Below are 21,490 nucleotides of genomic sequence, written 5' to 3'. Positions count from 1 at the left end.
AGCAATGGAATCATTCACATGTAAGTTAAAGCATGAAGTTTCACATTCATAATAATGCTATTCACATCAATTTTAGAAACCTGCTTTTAAAATGATTTGACATCTAGTAAACCATCATTTGCTGTAATATATACTTCTTGTCTTCTGTGAACACAGTGGCCCCACTCTTAGCATTTCAAATGACAATCTTATCGTATTACATCATGTCATCAGTCATCTTCTCTCGTTAACTGAAAAGTTGTTAAAAGTCCCATCACTTGAGCAGTCAAACTGCAGACAAATGTCCTGCTGACATGCATGCTGAAAACCATCATTAGTATTATTGGACTGATAATCAGAATGAAGATGGTGGGTTTCCTTTAGCTAGACTCAGGGCATCCATTTGCTGCAAATATAAGTTTCAGGATTGTGAAGTAGATTCCCATTTTGACTTGGAGCAAATTAAATTCCTTTAATACACTATTTTCAGAATCAGTAAATAACTCAAAATATTACTTATTAAAGCACTGTGTACTTGTTGCTACCTTAACAGCTCTCTGAAAGCAGACCCAGACAGCAATCACCTTTTCTCCTTCCTCTTGTGCCTTGGCCTTTTCCCTTAGAAGTTTACATCACTTTGCAAATTTAAATAAAAAAAAGAAACACTTCAACATTACTCAGTTCATTTTAACTAACATAGTTCAATTTACTGGAAATAAATGCACTTCAGCTGTACTCATTTCAACGGGGATGATTAGCATCACTGCATTAAGTGTACGTTTAACTTCCTCTTCTTTTCTTTAACTTTGCAATGATACCTTGTGCAAAGCAGGTTGTCAGTCCATTACTACCTTCAGCAGTCCATCCCATGATTTGTTCATGCATTTTCTTGGGTTATTAAAAACATGCTCATCTTTAAAGTGTTCAAAGCATCTCTAAGGCTACTGTTTCTTCACAGCAATGTGTACTACAAGGGAGTCTCCCTTTCCTGTGTAGAAAATGGTGCTACTCCTTCTATTGCCTTTAGGCTGTCAGTGGCAGATTCCAAAGCAGCTGTTACTATGGGTATATCAGCAGCATATCCAGCAACCCTCTACCTGACAAAGGTAAGCAGTCATTGTGTCCTCAGTCCTCTCCCAGTGCTACCTGACTCCACCAGTACCAAAGTTACTAACCAAGCCTAGAGCAGCTAAGCTACGGTCATGGCTTGTTCCTTCTACACCATGCAGCTGACTCACTTATTCTGACAGTCATACTGCCAGGGACTTCTGTAAAGGTAAATGTTCACAATCCAGAATCACTGGGCTACTAATGTGTCAGGTTACTCAGAAAGATTCTATTCAAATGATTTAAAAGAGTTTTCTAGTAAAAAAAAATGTGATTGATTTATTTTAAATATGTAAAATGGAAAAGTAAAAAGAACTGTTACTCAATTAGTATGAATTATACCATATCCAAAAAGCAGTAAACTAACCTACATTAAACATTTTTTATTTTTTCTTTTACTGTGCCATCTGGCATATCTGTATATCTTTGTATCTCTTCCCTACTGTGAATGTCAAAAGGACAGCAGTTCTGGAGGTGGTAGAAAACATTCTTATATTCCACTTATGTGATAATATGGCTTAGAGAGCAGGTGCATGTCCTTACAAACTCTACGTAATTACCAGAGTTCTCATTAATATAAAAGTTTCAACTAAACAGAAACAAAGTGGATCTGTTAGCATGCATATAGCATAGTTCATTGCTAATACAGTAAACTCTAATACTGTTCAGCAAGGGATAAATGGTCTGGGTTACGTTTAAATATTTTTATTGTAGTATACACCAAGTTTCCAGAAACATTACAAGTATAAATGTAGTAACATAACATGCATCTGTATTAAAAGTGATATGGTTGGAGTGCTATATATTAATTTCAGTAAGTCCTAAAAAGCTACATGAGAAGAAACTAATGGGTTAGAAAGTGAGAAGAGGAAATCTTCAGCATGTTTATACTGGAGATACAGAAAAGCTTTTCTGTTTGTTCCTTCCTTTTAAACTGTCCTTCATTTATAGGAAAAATTCATCTGTACTCCATGTTTTGCCTATCTGTTATACTGAGTAAAAGTGTATCAACAACCTGTTGTCCCGCCTCAATTTAAAAAAAAAAGTCCTCAAACGTGTATTCTGTATCCCAGAGGAAAAAGATTTATTTTCTTTTCTTTTTAAAGTGTAGCAAAAAGCTACTAAGGCTTATACCACACACAGAGCTCTAAAGTGCTTCAGTCCTGATCGCAAATGCAAGGCCAGCATTGAGTTCTCAATACCTGTAAACCATTAAAATTGATCACATCTCCTTTCATTTTGCACACAGGATGTTTCCCCTTTCTCCCACCCTTTAATTGTCCCTGAGTTCAACATTTTATTTACACTATATTTAGCACAGGATTATATTAAAGCCGCAATCTTGGAAGAGTTTTACAAAACACAAAAAATGTTTTCTAGTATGATTTCCTGATAATCAATGAAATCAGCAGAGGATTGTGACACATGTTTACATATCTAAATATAAAAACATGAATGAGTTTGAGTAATGCATATTAATAGTTTAAATATTCTTACACAATTAAAGATTCCATTCTGGACAATATCATAAATGCTCCTTTAATATAAAATGCATTGCTTTCCTTCCAGTGTTGAAGAGACTTCTTCAGAAAGAATTAACAATATAAGCAGTCTTCTTTTATAGTAATGTCTGCATCATCACAAATCACTACTAATCAGTATAAAAAACAGCTATATGATCAGCAAGCAAGGTAGCTGCTTAGGGCATTGCTTTTGCTCCTCTGGTAGGGACAAGTTTCAGGTGTTTATTATTTCATTTTTGGAGAAGTAAACACAAGTCTTTACTTTAAGAAAAATAAAAAAATAATACCTGAAAAATGTCCCTGCCAGAGGAGTGATAGCACTGCACTGAGGAGGAAGTGGTCTGGAGTTAGCCATCATTTATCTTCTCTGTCCCACCAGTGAGCTACCTAGACAATGAATCAGGTAGGTTGTGGTTGGGACAGAGGAAAAAAAAAGTCAACAAATTTTAAAATATAGAGAACTGTTGGAGTGGAAAGAGAAAGCTGGGGTAATTTTTTTTGTTACTGATAGCCAGCCAGAACTCTTTCCTTGTTATCAGTTGTTTCTAATTTTGCAGAATGTCCTTGCTTTCAGCTGGCATGCTTTTTTATTTTTCCTGGTAAACCAATAGAGATTACATCCAAATAAAACATTAGAAATTAGAGTTCCACGCTTCTTATTCATCAGAAAAAAAAACACTTTGAGGTAAAATCTGTTTCATCTATTAACTAAGACAATTCTGGCCTGTTAGTGTGGGAATGACCAAACACTGCTCCTTATTAATTCCTCTGACTTTGCAAGATTACTTTGATTTATGTGAAACAACTTGAAATACTTTAATGTGTGTGGGCAGTGTCTAGATGGAACAAAGTAAAAATGGGCCACATTTTGAGATGGCTGAAGTAAATACAGAATTACTACAACTGCTGAGAAAGGGTGGGAGATGCATGAAGAAAGTAACTGACCCACTTGTTTTCTGTTTAAACAGTCTGTAGCTGTCTTTTTAGGACTAGTGTGCATTTGCAGGATAAAATGATTGCAGGACTAATATGATATGTGTGAAAAAACTTGGAATATTTTAATGTGTGGCTAATACATCTGTGGCTGATACATAATACATGGCCATCATTTTGTATCACAAATATTTGAAGTTCACACAGGTGGGTGGTGCGGGAGATGTCAACTTAACTTATTTTAAAAATTCCAGAGGTTTTTGTTCATTTTTGAGAGTGGTATTGAAAGACTAACTTTAAGAAAAGAATGTCTATACGCAGCAAGAGAACTGCCACCCCCTGAATCCCCACCTGTGTATACAAAAATCAGCTGTCATTGACAAGGTTTTAAGAGTCTTATGATCCTGAAGTAGGGGGAGCAGGGGAGTGGCATCACCCCTGATGGATGTTTACAAAAAAGTAGTGGCAAGCATAATTGATTAGAGGAGGGAAGTGGAGGTTTTGTCTGCATATCCTGTTGGATATTTAAAGTAAATTTTGTCAATGTTTCTGTAGAAATTATCTGATCCTCTTTTTGGTTTCTCATTTTTAAATGGTCAATATCTAGCTTTGCAGGGCTAGTGTGCATTTGGAATTACCTGGCCCTTTGCTGTTTGCTCAGTTTAAACATCAGGATCTGGCTTTGCAGGACTAGAGTGCATTTGCAGGATTAATTTTAATTTGTGTGAAGCAATTCATAATCATTTAATGTGTGATTACTGTCTGCATGGAATGGAACTGACACACAGAACATGGGTATCATTGTTTATCCCCATTATCTGAAGTGTACACAGAATTATCTATAACTACTGGTAGGAGGTTGGAGCGCCCTGTTGAAAGTAAGTGAGCCTCTTGTTGTTTGTTCAGTTTATCTAGCTTTGCCAGACTAGCGCACATTTATGTGAATGAAAATGGGCTTCTTAGATGGACATCTGAGACATGCACAGCCAAAGCTGCTATACCTGTTGGGGTTTTTATGAATGAAACTACTATATGCTGTATGTTATTTGGTTATTATCCTGGTTTTGCATAACATATGTGACTTGTGTGAAGTAACTGGAATATTTTAATGTATCTAATATTGTTGTTTAAATTCTGGGAACTGTCTTCTCAATTGTCAGGCATTTAATTTTAATCAACTGCCTCATGTACACTGACAACACTCTCCTCTTACCTCCCAACACTCAGACGTGTGAGAGATGAACTTGTATATCCAAATTGGAAGACAGGCACACTCCAGCCAAGACCGGAATAGCTGTTCAAGAGGAGAAGGTCAACACTTACACCACACCACATGGAAAGCATAGCCCGCCAGACCACACACACTAGCACTGCCTTCACATAAAAAATCAAACCACACATCCACCTTCGCAGAGGCTGTCAAAAAAAATCTACCCAAACAGCAGAGACCTCCAAGACAGAAATGCAGCTGACCACTACAACACAACACTAATCATGAAACACATAACTCTTTTAAACAGTGTGCCACTCAACCAAACAACCTAAGGCAAAATAGCATGCCCAGCATACTAGTCATAGTGAGGCACACTGATGTCCCACTCGCTAGGTTGAATAAGGAGAAAGTAACAATCAGCTGCCTGTCAGGTGCCAGGATCCGCCACATAATGCACGCACTCAGGTCCCTTAACAACAGGTACAAATATGACTGTCATTGTACAAGTGGGTGTGAATGACCTGAGACATATCTCCCTGGACTACAAAAAAGAGACATGGAAGAGCTCCTGGATTATATAGCCCAGGCAGGTATGACCCTAGCCCTGAGCAGCATTCTACCATCACCCAGAATGATACCACAGCCCTTTAAAAATTAACTATATCTCTCTTACCATTCAAGGTAAACAGATCACCATTTGTTCCAAGTAGTGGCTTAAAAATGCCTTTGTTGCTTTTACTGATAACCTCCCAAAAACTATTGTCCAAGAATGTACCTGGATACCCTCTATTGATCAACATGTCCTTCAAGATTACACATTGTTTGCCAAAGGTAGAGTCATTAGTCACCATACAGGTGAGTCTCACCATCTGGCCTTTGACCATGGTCTTTTTTTGATAGATAGGGTGTGGCTTTAAAAATGAAGTAGTGAGTTGGAGTAGGTAGGTTTTCTGTATATATTACAATCAAACCTACCTTCACCTCTATTCTTTGAGATAGTCACATCCAACTAATGGACATCCTCTTCACCTGTTTCCATGGTAAACTTAAAAAAAAATGATGTACTGCTGTTCAAATGTATAAAAAATGCATTTAAGTTTTTCTTTACCACCCTTCCAAAAAATGACGATATCATCCAAATATCACCCATAAAGTGCCCAACGGCTATTAAATTCAGAGTTAAGGACATGTTGACTTTCCCATTGGGCAAGGACAATATTGGCAAATGTGGGCGCACAAACTGCACCCATTGCCGCACCTTTAAGTTGTTGAAACAACTGATTTTCAAACATTATAAAGTTGTTTCCTAAAACCATGTTCATTAAGGTGGTAATAGTTAGTGCTTTGTCATGGTCTACACTAGGGTGGTTTCATAAGAAATCATAGAACATATCCAACCCCTCAGAGTGTGGAATGATGGAATAGAGGCCACATACATCAACAGTGACAAATAGCAGTTCTTCAGAGTATACGCCATCTGAAACTTTTGATAAAAAAATCCCAAGAGTCCCTAAAAATATATTTATGTTCACTTCAGAGACACTTAATGTTCACATCTATGTATTTAGCTATAGGCAGGGTTTTTGAGGTCTTTGCATCCACAATAGGTCTCAGTGGGGGATCTTCAAAACTCTTATGAGTCTTGGGTATGCCGAAAATGATGGGGGTCCTAGGGTACTGTACTTCAGAAATCCAAGGTAGCTCACACTAATCTGACTATTCAACATGAAATCTTCTAGTGCAACGTCAATCCTATGATATGAAATATTCATTTCATTGACCGAGACTTCTTCGTATGTGTCTGTATACAATATAGATAACATTCTGTTAATATATTCATTCACATCCATAACCACTAGGCCCCACCTTTGTCAGGTTTCATTACCCTGACCTGATGTATGCCACTGATGTCCTTTAATAAAGTTCTTTCTTCCTGTGTTAAATGATGGTGAATATATACCCAATTTTTCCTCCCTACCTTTTCCCAAATGTCATTTTCACACATTCTCTCGAATATGTTGATCACAGGATGCAAGGGTGGTTTAAAGGTACTGGGGCTCTTACATACAGCACTCACATTTATATTAGGATGTTCCTGTGGGCCTTGATGGAAATATAGACCCAGATTCAACTTTCTCACAAATAATTGAAGTTGTACAATAGATTCATCAAAGTTAGCCTGTCTAGAGGAGACAAAGGTAAGCCCTTTACCAAATAAGTTTGCCCATTCTGTTGTTACTTGGGAAGAACTATAATTGAATATTTTAAACTCCTCTATTTTATTCTTGACAAGCTTGCATCTAGATATGTTGTTCACCACCTGTATCTGCCTCTACCCCTCCCCTGCCATTCCTCGGGGGTGCTTCCCTCATGTAGTATGGTGTCTGGTAATAATTCCCATTGTTGTTCCCCTGCCAGACCTGCTGTTGTGTCTGCCTCTGATTCATCAGTCTCTCGGACCTCCTCAGAGGCTGCACTTCTAAAGAGCTGTTAGGTTCAACCTCATTTTCATCTACAGCCTCATTATTTACATCAAAATTATTGACTTGGTTAACTTGGTTGTCGTTCCTATTTTGCCCACGTGGTGAGTATGGGTATGCCTTCCCAGACTCATAGTCCAATTTCTCTTTAAGTAGCTTTTTCATTTTTCTGTCTTTTAACGTCACCATTTGATCTTTTATGTCTCTAAACACTTTAGTGTACTCAAAGCTTTTAGACTGAAACAATAAGTCATTTCTGATATTATTGTCAAGAGACTCAGTGTTCTTTTTAAGTTCAACTATTTTCTTTTCATTATGTTTAATTAAGACACTAAGCAATTCGCATCCCTGTTTGTCAGCAAGTTCAAGCAACTCACAATGTAATTCTGATCCTTGTATAAGTCCTGTCGGGTATTTCCAGTTTTGGAGTCCTTTTGGCACTTGCTGTCTCTTATAACACTCCTGTAAGTAAGGGTTTTCGAGCTGTAATTTCCGTAGTTGAAACCTTTGGTCCATAGCTGCTCCAATCTGCGTATCCAGACTGTCATGATTTACTTCACTTGCTGCTGTAATAAAAGATAGTTCTCTCCACTCTAACCAGGAATTTACAGAACACGGGTTGAAACAGCACTGCCCAAGGCCAGGAATACAGCTTCTATGGGAACTGACAATATCCCTGGCTGTGTTCTGTATGAACTACAGAGTGGACTGGCACCCCACCTGTGTGCCCTGTTCAATCACAGCCTCACCTCAGGCTTTGTCCCTACTGAATGGAGCTCTGCTATAGTCATCCCTCTCCACAAAGGAGGAGTGACTACAGACCCCGGGAACTATCGCCTCATTAGCCTGACAAGTCTGATATGCAAAGCTATGGAATGCATCATCATGGACCTAATAAACAAGGATATAGGGAATCTCCAAACTCTGGATCCCACACAGTTTGGTTTTGTGAAGGGTAGAACATGCCTGCTCAACTTGGCCAACTTCTTTGAGTCAGTCACCAGAGCTGTGGATGAAGGCAAGCTGGTTCATACAGCTTACCTTGATCTGGCCAAGGCCTTTGATACCATTCCCTACTCAGGAATCATAGAAAAACTCACTAAGCTAGGCATCAACCCCTATATCACTAGGTGGGCTTCAAACCGGCTCACAGATAGAACCCACAGTGTGAAAGTAGCTGACTCCAAGTCAGGCTGCTGACCAGTCATGAGTGGAGTCTCACAGGGATTGGGCCTGGGTCCTCTCCTGTTTGGTTAGCTACTTCTCTGAAGTCCAGGCCAACACAAAGGGACTCTTGCTGACAAGTTCACAGATGATTGCAAGCTGGGAGCCATTGTTAACTCCCCAAGTGATGTTGATATCCTACAGAAAGGCCTCACTGAGATCAATGACTGGTGTCAGAACCATGACCTTAAGCTCAATGCCAAATAATGTGTCATCATCCCCTTTGGGAAAAACCCAGTTCCTATGAATTACTGCATTGATGGTAATCCACTGAACACAGAAGGCGTCATAAGAGATCTGGGAACACAGGTTGACAGCAACCTCTCTTTTGGCCACCACATTGCCACTGTGGTCAGAAAGTATTTCTATGTGGCACATGTCATTACTAAGGGTTTTGCATCCAGGAAGAAAGAGGTCATTGTCTCCCTCTACTCTTCCCTCATTAGTCCAGTCATTGAGTACAATGCCCCATTTGGCATGTACCTCACTAGACAACTGCAACAACTGGAGAGGCCACAAAAGTAACTCACAAAGGGGATCCTAGGCCTTAAATACTTGTCCTATATGGACAGACTAAAAAAAGTTCAACTATTCTCTTTCTCATATCACCTACTTAGAGACAATCTCTGCTTGACTTACAAAGCCATGTCTGACCCAGCTCTGTTAGAAATGCTACATCTAAAGAAATCTCAATCCCTCCGCACCACACACTCCAGAGACTTCAACCTCATTACCACAATCAACAGAACATGCTGGAGGGACAAGTTCATAACCCAGACACTGCCCATGCTATGAAATAGACACCATACATGTTAAACATAGCACCTCACTGGCCCTCCTCAAGAGAAATCTTGATGAGTGGATAGGAAATAGAAAATTCACCCCAGGAATCACTCCAGTGGCTCTACTCGACAGTGGCACTGGGAGCTAAGGTCGGGTGGCACGATGCCAGGGTAAACTTTGGGCTAGGCTTGTAAAGGCTCCAGGGCCATTAGCCTAGTACACATCTATGAACCTATGAACCTATAAATCCTTAAACTTAATGACTTTATTAAAATTTCTTTCCCTTATGTCCAGTCTGGCCATCTTTCTCCATACTGAGCAGGCAGTGGAATGTTTAGGTATACCTTAAAAAGTTCTTAATTGATGTTGTTTTAAGTATATGACAAGGAATATGTCAAAACTTTACTGCACACATTGCTACTTTCAACTATTTCATGTGTGTGTGTGTGTGTGTGTGTGTGTGTGTGTGTGTGTGTATGTGTATGCGTGTGTTGTTCCACAATGAAACATATAAACAATATTGCAGTTTTAACCACTTGCATTTGCATAATTTTTTTTTTAACTATGGAGTTCATTGCACAATGGGGGTGATACTGCTTATGATACACACAACGCTGGGAGTCTTGGGAATTTATCCTAAATTATGACAATATTCTGTGATGAAGTAAACCCTGATTAAATGTATTCCACTGTTACATCATGTGTGAGGTGTATATACATATATATATATGTATGTATGTATGTGTGTGTGTGTGTGTGTGTGTGTGTGTGTGTGTGTGTGTGTGTGTGTGTGTGTGTGTGTGCGTGTGTGTGTGTAGAGAGAGAGAGAGACATGTATATACATATACATATATATATATATATATATATATATATATATATATATATATATATATATATATATATATATAGGTATAGATTATTTATATGGATGTATATAGATATATAATGGTTCCTTTTATCGCAGTTATAGTAATGTATCATAACATTTTGATAAAATGTTGCCTTAAACATTCCGCAGTGCATTCTTCTATAATATTGTGACTATTATGTGTGGGCAGTTTTCTGTGATTAACCAGATCCAAGCTAATGAGCACTGATAAGAGAAACAGCTTGTAGTCAGGCATACTGCATGTGGTAAATAATGAGGAACATCACTAAACAACTATTCTCCTCACTGGCACTATTCACTTCTCCCCCCTTTTGTTTTATGATTACTATGCTCTTTGATTAAAAACATTCAGCTGTCTGAATTTAATTAAATCCTATGGGGCTGCAGAAAAATGTATTTAGACTACTTCACTGTTAGTAACATGTTGCAGACTGATATCCTTTGAAACCGACGTGCCTTAGATAACACTTGCAATAAATGCTCAAAGTGTAACATTGTGTTTGAACTGCTATAGCTATATGACATACCAGTAGATATAAATCAGGAGTAACATTTGTCTCAACATTTGAATACAGTTTCATGACTGATATCCTTCTTTGTGAGAGTGGGTGCATTTGTGTGTGTGTGCGCATACTTGAGTATATGTGCATGTGTTTGCCCTCATGTCTACATATATATATATATATATATATATATATATATATATATATGTGTGTGTGTGTGTGTGTGTGTGTGTGGGTGTGCGTGTGTGTGTGTGTTTGTAGGTAGTTCAGGCAATATTACAATGTGTAATATCTGCAGTGAAAATTTAATGTTAAACAAAACCTGCAACTGTTATCACTTTCTGTTGTTACCTGAAATATCCCTTCACAGCTGGCAATGTAGCCTTTATATAGGATTTAATGTCAGTATTAAGGAACTATGTTAATCTGGTTAGCTTGGTAAATCACTCTTGCATTTTGGGATGCTTATGGTGTAAATAATAATTAAGAACTTACAGCATATTCTGTAGCAACACCTTGCAGCATTAAGACATTTAACACTTGTCTGAACCGTCATAAATTAAATACATTTAACTATTTTGCATACTTATAAATGCTAACCAAATAACTTCTGAACTGTATTTTTTTTTTTAATTAGTATGGATACTGAAGGAACATGTTATATGGGCTATTATATTCAAGTTGATTTTAATCTTCCACATCAAACACCATTACTAGATCAGCATTTGTAACACTTCTGCATACATGGCTTTCTTTAGGTATCAGCACCACTTCATAATAAGAATAAAAAATGGTTTACCTTTGAATGATTGAATACCATTTCTGCAATTGTCCGCTTCCGTGAACCATAATGCCGAAATATGGACAACATCAAAGGTTCAAATGTTGAAAATGGTTTGCTGCAAAACCATTTCTGACATTTGATCCGTGTTTGAATGGCAAAAAAGCATTCTCTTATTTGCCATTCAAACACATGGTGAATCAGCATTGTGGTTCTTAGTAGCCGTACGTCCAACGTTTTGCACTTCGCATATATGGCGTTCGACAAAATAAAGGTAAACCTAAAAAACATGTAGTAGGGTCTGTTGTATTACAGAATATCTGCCACTCTCTGTTCTGATACCTCACAGTTTACATGATGTGTGCCAACATATGTAGGTATGGCATCCCCTGCCATGTCTTATTTCGTATGTATAACATACTGTTTTCCAAGGGATACAAGTTGTTATTTGAAGTACATTTTATAATTGTGCCATCCATCAATATATGAGTTCTTACAGTACTAATTTAGTTTTCTTACTTCTTAACTTAACCAGCAGTATTTTGACAAGTTGTTAGAAAAGGTGTCATTAGTATGTACCATCAAGACTGCCAAAATAAAGACAGCCAAAATACTAGAGATATAATAAGAAACAGAGGTTTAGACAGCACACTTTTGATTGCATCTGTGACATTTTATAATTATTGTTATTATTATTATTATTATTACTATAATTATTATTATGGCCTGTGTCATGTTTAATCATAGCCTCACCTCAGGCTTCATGCCCACTGAGTGGCGCACAGCTACAGTTATCCCACTCCACAAGGGGGAATCCACCTTGGATCCCATGAACTACTGCCCCATCAGTTTGATGAGCTTGATCTGGAAGGCCATGGAAAGTATTATCATGGAACTTATAAACAAAGACACTGGCAACCTTCAAACACTGGACCCCACCCAGTTTGGGTTTGTGAAGGGCCGATGATGTCTCCTGAACCGGATTGACTTCTTAGAATCAGTCTTCAGAGCCATGGAGAATGGTAAGGCATCACCAAGGCCTTTGACACCATCCCCCACTCTGGAATCATAGATAGACTTACTAAGCTGGGCATTAATCCCTATGTCACTCAATGGGTTACCAACTAGCTTACTGACAGAACCCACACTGTAAAAGTAGCCAACTCCAAATCCAGCTCCAGACAAGTGACAAGTGGAGTACCTCAGGGTTCATTCGTGGAACTGCTCTTGTTTGGCATGTACTTCTCTGAAGTACAGGCCAACACTAAGGGACTCTGGCTAACAAAGTTCGCAGATGACTGCAAATTGGGGCCATTATTGAATCTCCAAATGATGTGGATACTCTACAAAAGGGCCTTGCAGAAACAGATGCTTGGTGCTAGAGCCATGGGCTCAAGCTCAATGCCAAGAAATGTATAGTTATCCCCTTTGGGAAAAAACATTTACCCATGAATTACCACATAGGGGGCAGTACACTAAACACCAAAAGTGTGATAAGAGACTTAGGGACACAGGTGTACAGTGGTCTCACCTTCGATAACCACATCACCACAACAGTAAGGAAATCCTTCTATGTGGCACACCTCATCACTAAGGGCTTTTCATCCAGATAAAAGGAGGTCATTGTCCCACTGTACTCATCCCTCATTAGACCCATTATAGAATACAATGCCCCATTTGGTATGCACCTCTCTAGACATCTGCAACAACTGGAAAGGCTGCAGAAACACCTCACTGAAAGAATCACTCACAGGCCTAAAGCAGATGCCCTATGCTGACCACCTTAAAAATCTCCAGCTATACTCTGTCGCATATCATCTACCCAGAGGCGATCTCTGCTTAACATACAAGGCCATGTCAAACCCAGACCTGTTGGACATGCTACACTTAAAGAAATCCCAATCCCTCAGAGCCACACACTCCAGGGATCTAAACCTTGTCATCACAATAAACAAAACATGCTGGAGGGATACGTTCCTGACCCAGAGACTCCCCAGACTCTGGAATAGACTGCCCATACATGTCAAGCAGAGTGCCTCTTTGGCCCTCTTCAAAAGGAACCTTGACAATTGGATGGGAGAAAGGAAATTCACCCCAGGGATCACGTCAGTCACCCTGCTAGACAGGGGTGCAGGGAAGTAAATAGTGTGGGAAGAAATAGCCAGGGAATTGTTATGGCTAGGTTTATATAGGCCCTATAGCCTAGTGCCAACCTATGAACCTCCGAAGCTATGAACAATGTTTATTAAGAACTTAGTGTGATAGCATGAGTAAAATCATAGCCGGTTAAAATGACACAGCAGGTCACAGAGGACCCGTTCATAAACAATGAAATAATTGTGCAGTCTCTCAGAAGTTATTATTATGGCCAGATGTTACATTGTCTAGAAAAGTGACATTACAAAACATCCGGAAGAAAATACATGCTTTTTCTTGCTGGCAATACAAATATGGGCAATATTGCATACCTAAAAAGAAGGGATAAAAAAGAAAAAAAAGGAGTTGACACAGCTTACATATACGATCTAAAATGAGTTCCAGTGTTGCTTTTTGAGGTGCATTTCCTCAGAGAATGGTGATGATGGTGATGGCCGAAGCCTGCATTCACCAGAGAGCAAATTCAACAAAAGTCAGTTGCTGTTAGGGATATAGCCTTAGCCTGTTGGGCACACCTCTCACACCTGAGAAGTGTGCATAAAAACGCTCACTTTTTATTCAGTCATTCACAACCTTGAGTGGGAGGTGGTACCTGAACAGAGGTCATGTGGTTTGAAAGCAGTAAGAAATCTTCACTCTCCACTAATTTTGTCATTGTCCATAATTTTTCTGCAAAGATGTTGTGAGTTATATTCCATACCACATAGCAGGAAACCTCTATAGGATTTTACAAATATATAAGACACACAGGATCAATTAAGTGATTTCTTTATTTATTTAACTAATAATAGGCCTCGGGGAAGAGACAGATATGATCTCTGAGTGCCTCTACCAACAGAAGCCTGAAGCACTGGCTGCAGAAATCACTGCACAAAGTCACACAGGAAGAAATGGAAGCTAAGGCAACCTAACTACAGACCACAGGAACTAGCACATTATCATTCCCAAGCAATATTTCCCTGAAATACCACAACTAAACAAACACAAAAACAAGACATAAAGTTGAGAGAAATTACATGGTATGGTAGTTAATAGCAACCATGGGGAATAGTGAAGCGTCTGTACACAGCTACTTGCACAGTCAGTTTTTACTTGAACAACTCCTCAAATTCCTGTGATGGCTAAGTACAATATCAAAGTTTTTTTTCCCAAATACTATTCAGTGTCACCTCCTCCTCCTCCCATATGATGTCCCCTCCTTCCTTCTCATTCAGTATTAAGCCTCCTCCTCCCACATGACCTCTCCCTCCCTCCTCCTCATTCTAAATTCCGTGATGTGTTATTACAGAGAGCATAAATACTTAATTATTAGTTAAACCATAAACAACCCAAACCTGTCACACAAGAATGCACGGCAAGAAAAGGAAGCTTTAGCAGCAGCAAAAATAGAAAGCATTGTGTGTATGTCAGATGACTAAGTTGTATATAGGCAAGGTTACTATATCAAAAAGAAAGCAGATGGCATACCATGGCAACCTACGGGTGAATGAAGTTCGAACAATCAAGTTTCAGTTGCCCAAGTTTAAATCCACCAACAACCAGAGTTCCTTCACAGAAAATCCCTGTCTGCAAGTTTTCAGTGATAAACTTTTCAAGGAAATTTACCCCTTCTTCAAGTTGATGCAACCATGGAGTTGCTGTAAGTTTGTAGGTATTTGGGGCCTTGCTCTCATATTAGGATTGTATGGGGGGGGGGCTTGCCCCCAGAAAAAATAACTAAAATATAATTTTTTTGGCTATTCTTTTTTTTTCCAGCAAATGCAGTTTGGTGATTCCAGTCGTCAGTTCATCAGTTCATTCATTTCTGTCCACTCATAGTGGAAGTGATATATACCAGCATACATGAGAAGATGTACTGTCAGATGAAAACTTAATGTCATTATTCCACATAAAGGTTATCTGCGAGACTCCAGATGGTACATTGCATCCAGCTCTGCAGTCCTCATCATTTGTCTAAACACATATAGGACAGAGACAGTACAAATGCAGGGCAACAGAAGTTGAGTGTGTGTGTGTTTGTGTGTGTGTGTGTGTGTGTGTGTGTGTGTGTGTGTGTGTGTGTGTGTGTGTGTGTGTGTGTGTGTGTGTGTGTGTGTGTGTGTGTGTGTGTGTGTGTGTGTGTGTGTGTGTGTGTGTGTGTGTGTGTGTGTGTGTGTGTGTGTGTGTGTGTGTGTGTGTGTGTGTGTGTGTGTGTGTGTGTGTGTGTGTGTGTGAAGATATGTGAAGGCTGCTAGCCTACCTAGATAGAATTTTGTAGATAATTCTATGTCTTTGTAAATATTAATAAAATATTAATAAAAACATAGGCTTATTCTCTTAAATGTGAGAAGACTATATTGGATGTTGAACTGCAAAAATGTAACAACAGTGCACTCTGCTGTAAGAAGCTATTTATGACTGTTTGATCTCAGGGTCCGGAGCCATGGTGTCTGAACCAGCAGATTTTTTTCTATTGTTTTGATACCAGAGTTAATTGCTAGATTTTACATATATAATGTCTTTAATTGCTGTGTTTTCCTGACCAAGGGCAAGCTTACTAAGAAATGTAAATGCAGAGTTTCTGTTAGCCTGGCAAACCAGAGAATTGTTAAGAATGATTTAATCTAAAATGAGTCAACAGGATGTATTATCAATTTAAAGGACTTTCTCAGAGACAGAGTGAGAGCATTTTGGATTTTTTCTAAAGCTGATAACAAATCACCAGTACTCTGCTTTGCTCTATATGTAAGTTTTTTTAGAACTGTGATTGCTCTTAGATATAGATAGAAAATGTAAGTTTATTCTAGTTGTTTTCTGTATTGCTGTCAGAACTATTCTACTGTATTATTTTAAGCATTTTCCTGTGATCTCTGAACTCCTGAGTACCACTGTGTATTAAGAAGTATTGTCTTGTGTTTTTATTATTTATTATTAAATATTTTTAAACCTTTCAACTGTGGCTGTTTTGTGTAGATATAATATAAGCTCTAGAGGACATTGCATGTATATAGTGATACTGGCCAAGCCACTCCAATAGCTTTAACACTGGATCACACTTACTATTTGGGTAACAATAATATTGCATAGTAATAATTGGACATCCTTTGGCAAGGGCCTTATAGTAGATGATATTACTGGTTGGTGGCAGTGATTACTACCTTATAGCCTGGCAGAATGGGGGCACGGCTGGAGAACCTGTGCCAGCCTTCCCCTGGAGTGTCTGTTTGTATCTAAATCAAATCTTAAAGCGTGTGCATGTGTCAGCTACTTGGGCAGGGACACGAAGCACTGGTTGGACAGAGAGGGTGCTGGAAGTTTTAGCTTGACCATTAGGCTGAGATCTGGACCCTATAACTGTGGCAGTGGGGAGTCTTATTGTGGATCTGGAGAGAAAGGGAGAAACCAGCCCCAGACTGACTGTGATCTCTGTGTGCTCTTAAGGGAAATTGTACTTTACTGTGTGTGTATTTGTTATCCTTCCCAATGTGGACGTCCCTCACTGGTGTTAGTGGTGAGGATTGAGGCTCCTTCATTACTGGGCCAGTGCACAAGAGTCACAGTCTGCACCTAAAGTGCTGTAAATCACTATAAGAGCTTAGTATACACTGCAGCGGAGAGAGCAGGGAATTCCCTTAGAAGAAGTGCAATGAGCACTAATGGATATGTTTTTTATTGAAAACAAGAGGGTACAAAGTGAAGATTCAAGTTGGGAGGGTGGCCTAATGGTTAAGGTATTTGCCTTACAAACACAAGGTACAGGGTTTGAATCTCACAGGGGATAACTGGCTAGGCTTAAAATGGCTCGCAAGGGCAGTTAGCCTGGTACTAACCTATGATACTAACCTATGATACAACTTCAAGATATGAAGGTGTACATTTTTTATGGTTTATAAAGAGTGCTACATGATGAGAATTAATGAGTTTGTGACAAAAGATGGAAAGATAGCAATCCAGGACAAATTATTCTTGTGCATTGCAAGTAAAGATCTTGCTACAAGTTAGTAAAATGTAGTCAAGTTGCAGTCCCTGATACTCAAGAAGCTGTTGCAAAGAGAAAAACAAAACAATTCAGAAACAATTCAGGAAAACACATTTTATGGATTTCTACTGCTAAGGTAAAATAAAATATAATTTTCATTCAGAATGTTGTTTAACAACTTTGACTTGGCCACCACAGCTGTGATTTCAATGTAAGCAAGTTAATAAGAAGAAAAACGTACTGGATAGATAACCTTGTCTATATTTTATGAAGACATAACCATACATATTTTAGTTTCTAATTAGATTTAATGATTCATATCACTGATAAAATGTATATGAGTATTCTTTTCATCATTTATTAGTTTTATTTCAGCACATCTGTTTCTTAAGCAAGCTGCATTGAACAGAACTGTTTCAACTGCCTACTCAGTTTTATGTTTAACCTTTTATTAAAACAATCAATACAGAGGTATTAGTCCAAAATAATCCATTATTTCCCTGAACTTAGAATTCATAATATGGTTGTTTAAAAGACTAGAGTGAACACATTCTCTGGTATATCGTAATTTATCAAAGAATGGTGTCTCACTTAGCTTATAATATATATTTTTGCTGAACAAAGAGGTAGAACCTCTGGGGTTTATTGTGGTAGTAACAAGCACAAAATATTTTTGACCATCTGCACTTAAACAAGATCATTACAAGCAACTTTATTTGCAGTGTTTGGCAAAAATACACAATGCAGGTTGTTGCCTATGACTAGATATTTGTAGTAATGTTTTAGAATGCTTTCTGGGTGATTGTACTTAGAAGGTGGTGCCGTCTGATGATCTAGAACTTAGACCTGTTGCGGGATTAGGTATTTCTGGAAATGTCAGTACTGCTAGTACTACATTCACTGCTCATAAATCTGATACAGATCTGAATGTATTATTCTCTGGTTTCTTAACTTGTAAAATAGGAGTGTCACAAGGACTTCTAGTTGGGACAATAGTACCTTGTTGTAACAAAGCAGAAATAACAGGTTTGATTCCTTTTTCTGCAGCTACCTACAAAGGATACTCTAGTACCATAGGCTAGTTCTCAAATGATTTCAGTTACATGTACAGCCTTACCACGTTGACATGGATAGTCCAGAGCTGTGGATGGAAAACATTTAATTCCTCCAAGCCAACATTTTCCAGATCTCATTCTGATGTTAAAAGAACATTTTCATCTATACAAATGGTTGAAATGATGGTTGAATATAATCTTAAGGATTCATTAGAAATATCTAAAAATACACCATCTGGTGTGCAATAAATGGTGTGTCATAATTTACATAACAAGTCTCTACCTAACAGATTAAAAGGTGAACAATTTCCTTCAGTAGAAGCATTCTGTTATTTTAGCAGAGCAGTTTGAATAGGAACATGATTTGTTTCTGGAAAATGCAAAGGGACTCTGGACACTCCCACACCCCAGATTGTATGTTCAGACATTGGAAGGTGTTCAGAAATAGTAGCTGCTAGGGGGGGGCGTGGCCAAGGATGAACACAGGATAGCAGCAGATTTCTTCAGCTCCACCAATTTCATTACATTGACAGGAATTAATTACTTAAAAAATTAATTTTTGAAGTAATTTTCTTTCTAAATATGTTTGTTTTATATAGTTCTTGAACTATATCTAAAAAAGAAAGGAAATCTTAATAATATTCCTGTCAGAAATTACTTTGGAAATTTTCCTGTCAGTTTATCAGTCTGAAATGAGTTCCAGTAAGACAAATTCTCAAGACTCCAGCATCAAGAAAGAACTTCAGTCTCTGATAATTATAGTCCAGCAACTTACTGCTAAGATGGATAAAATGGATACTAAAATAGACACTTTCATAGCAAAAACTACAAAACAAATACACTTGTTACATATGGACCTGCAACAACAGAAGATCCAGATGACAGGCATAGAAGAAGCTGTGAATGACATGGAAAATAGAATACAAGAAGAGGAAATCAACATTGAGTTTCTGCTGAAACAAAATACACATTTACAAACAAAGCTGGATGACCTGGAAAATAGATCTAGGCAATAACATTAGGATTTTTGGACTGCCAGAAAATATTGAAGGTAACAATATTACTTCTTTTTAACAACATGGCTCCCTAAAACTTTAGATTTACCAGAAGCATTCTCTTTGGTATCGAAGAGCACATAGATCTATAGCTAATACTAACTCTAACAAAAACTATCCTAGATCAGTTATAGTTAGATTTCTATCATCTTTTGATAAAGAGATGGTTCTTAAATCTGCTTGGGCTAAAGCTCCTGTTAAGATTAATGAAACAACTGTGCGTTTTGACAATGACTATTCTTCCATGGTATTAGCTAAAAGAAAAGTTTTTCTGCCACTAATAAGGGAGCTTAAAAAAGCACAGTTTAAAACATACCTTCTGTTTCCCGCCAAGTTTAAAATCTTCCTTCCTGATGGTCCTAAAATTTTCGATGACTTAGACTCTGCTTTACTGTTTATCAAAAAAAATAAAAAATAGAAGAAATGGAATGGGCTAGTCCTTCGTTAAAGAGACTGGCAACTGAAACTTCGTGGAAGACTTCAGAGAAGAAGAAGAAGAGACTAAAAAACAAATGATTTGTACTATGTTTTTTTTTCTCTCATCATTTTATTTTATTATTAATCTTTTTAAATATAGTTCCTGCATTTCCAAGAAGCAACAAATATTTTGAAAAAGATTTAATCAAAGTTATTCTCTGTGTGCAAAGAAATGTTTTGTTTCATAACTAGTCAAAATATCTGGAGATTTAATGGCAAGCTGTGATTCAACTTGTTTCTCTTTCTGAAGAGGAGAAATAAGGTCAGTAATTTGATACATTTTTTTTCCTTTATCTTTTTCTTCTTTTCTTTGTTTAAACAATGACATTCTATTTAGAATATGTAGTGGGTAAAGGGTGGGGGAGGGCAGGGAGAGAAGAGTAATGAAAATATGATTAATAGAATAATAACATATTTATTCCTTGTAAAAAGTTTATATGTTCTTCAAATGCTATTCCTAATTATACTTTCTTGATTACACTGCTTATGCTTGTTTGTAAATAATCTGTCATGCTTTAACTAATAATAATTAGAACTAAATAATAGTAAATAATATGTTTTATTTTTAACTCTATTAATATAAACAGTAAGTAATATTCTATTGTATATACTTCTTATTGCTTTCTCTTACATTTTTTTATTTCTGCCTTACACCCTTTTACTTTCTATTCTGTTTTTCTTTTCTTTATTAATATATAGAAATACTTTTGATCATATAGACACAGTAAATAATAAGATTCGCATAGGAGTTGAGTTGGGACAAAAATGTTGAGTTTTGTTACTTATTAATAATTTTGGGCTTGATTTCACTTACATAGAGTCTGTAATAACCTGTAGAATGCATTGTGAAGGTTTTGTCATGTTTAGATGCATTTACACTGCTAAATGAATGTTTGTCACTAGTTTTTAATAAGTTTCCCGCCAAAATCTTAAGAGAGACAATCTGGGATGTGGGCTGTCTCATGCACAGTGTCCATGAGCTACTTCAAAAGCTTCAACTCTCAGAATTCTCACAGAGAAGCTGAAAGCAGCTGGTCTCACCTTTGACCTAGATATCACACTGACACATCACAGATACAGGAATGTCACTACCAGGATATAGGAATAATACAAATGCGAATATGTGAAGGAAAATGAAGTTTTAACATCTAAATGTGAGTTATTTTATATAATTACTTAAATATCTATGTTATAATTCATAAAATATGTCAGTTATAATGAGTTTAAATGATACAGTTTTTTGTAGTAAGTAAATGTTTTATTTTAGAAGGCATAGAAAATGAAACATTTATTCAAGTGTTTTTGAAAATCTACTTAGCAGATTAATAATATGTGTTAAAAACCTATGTCCCAAACATATACATTACTAT

The 21,490-nt window shown here is 37.5% G+C and overlaps 1 protein-coding gene across 1 annotated transcript in view; it reads left to right on the top strand.

Moving 5' to 3' along the window:
- Positions 1 to 21,490, top strand: part of CNTNAP2 (contactin associated protein 2) — a 7,772,136-nt gene that overhangs the window by 1,354,352 nt on the left and 6,396,294 nt on the right. The window lies entirely within an intron of this gene.

This window comes from Protopterus annectens, chromosome 3.part0, assembly GCF_019279795.1.
Source record: "Protopterus annectens isolate FY-2018-M chromosome 3.part0, PAN1.0, whole genome shotgun sequence".
In the NCBI taxonomy this organism is placed as follows: Eukaryota; Metazoa; Chordata; order Ceratodontiformes; family Protopteridae; genus Protopterus; species Protopterus annectens.
This window is presented reverse-complemented; position numbering and strand designations above follow the sequence as displayed.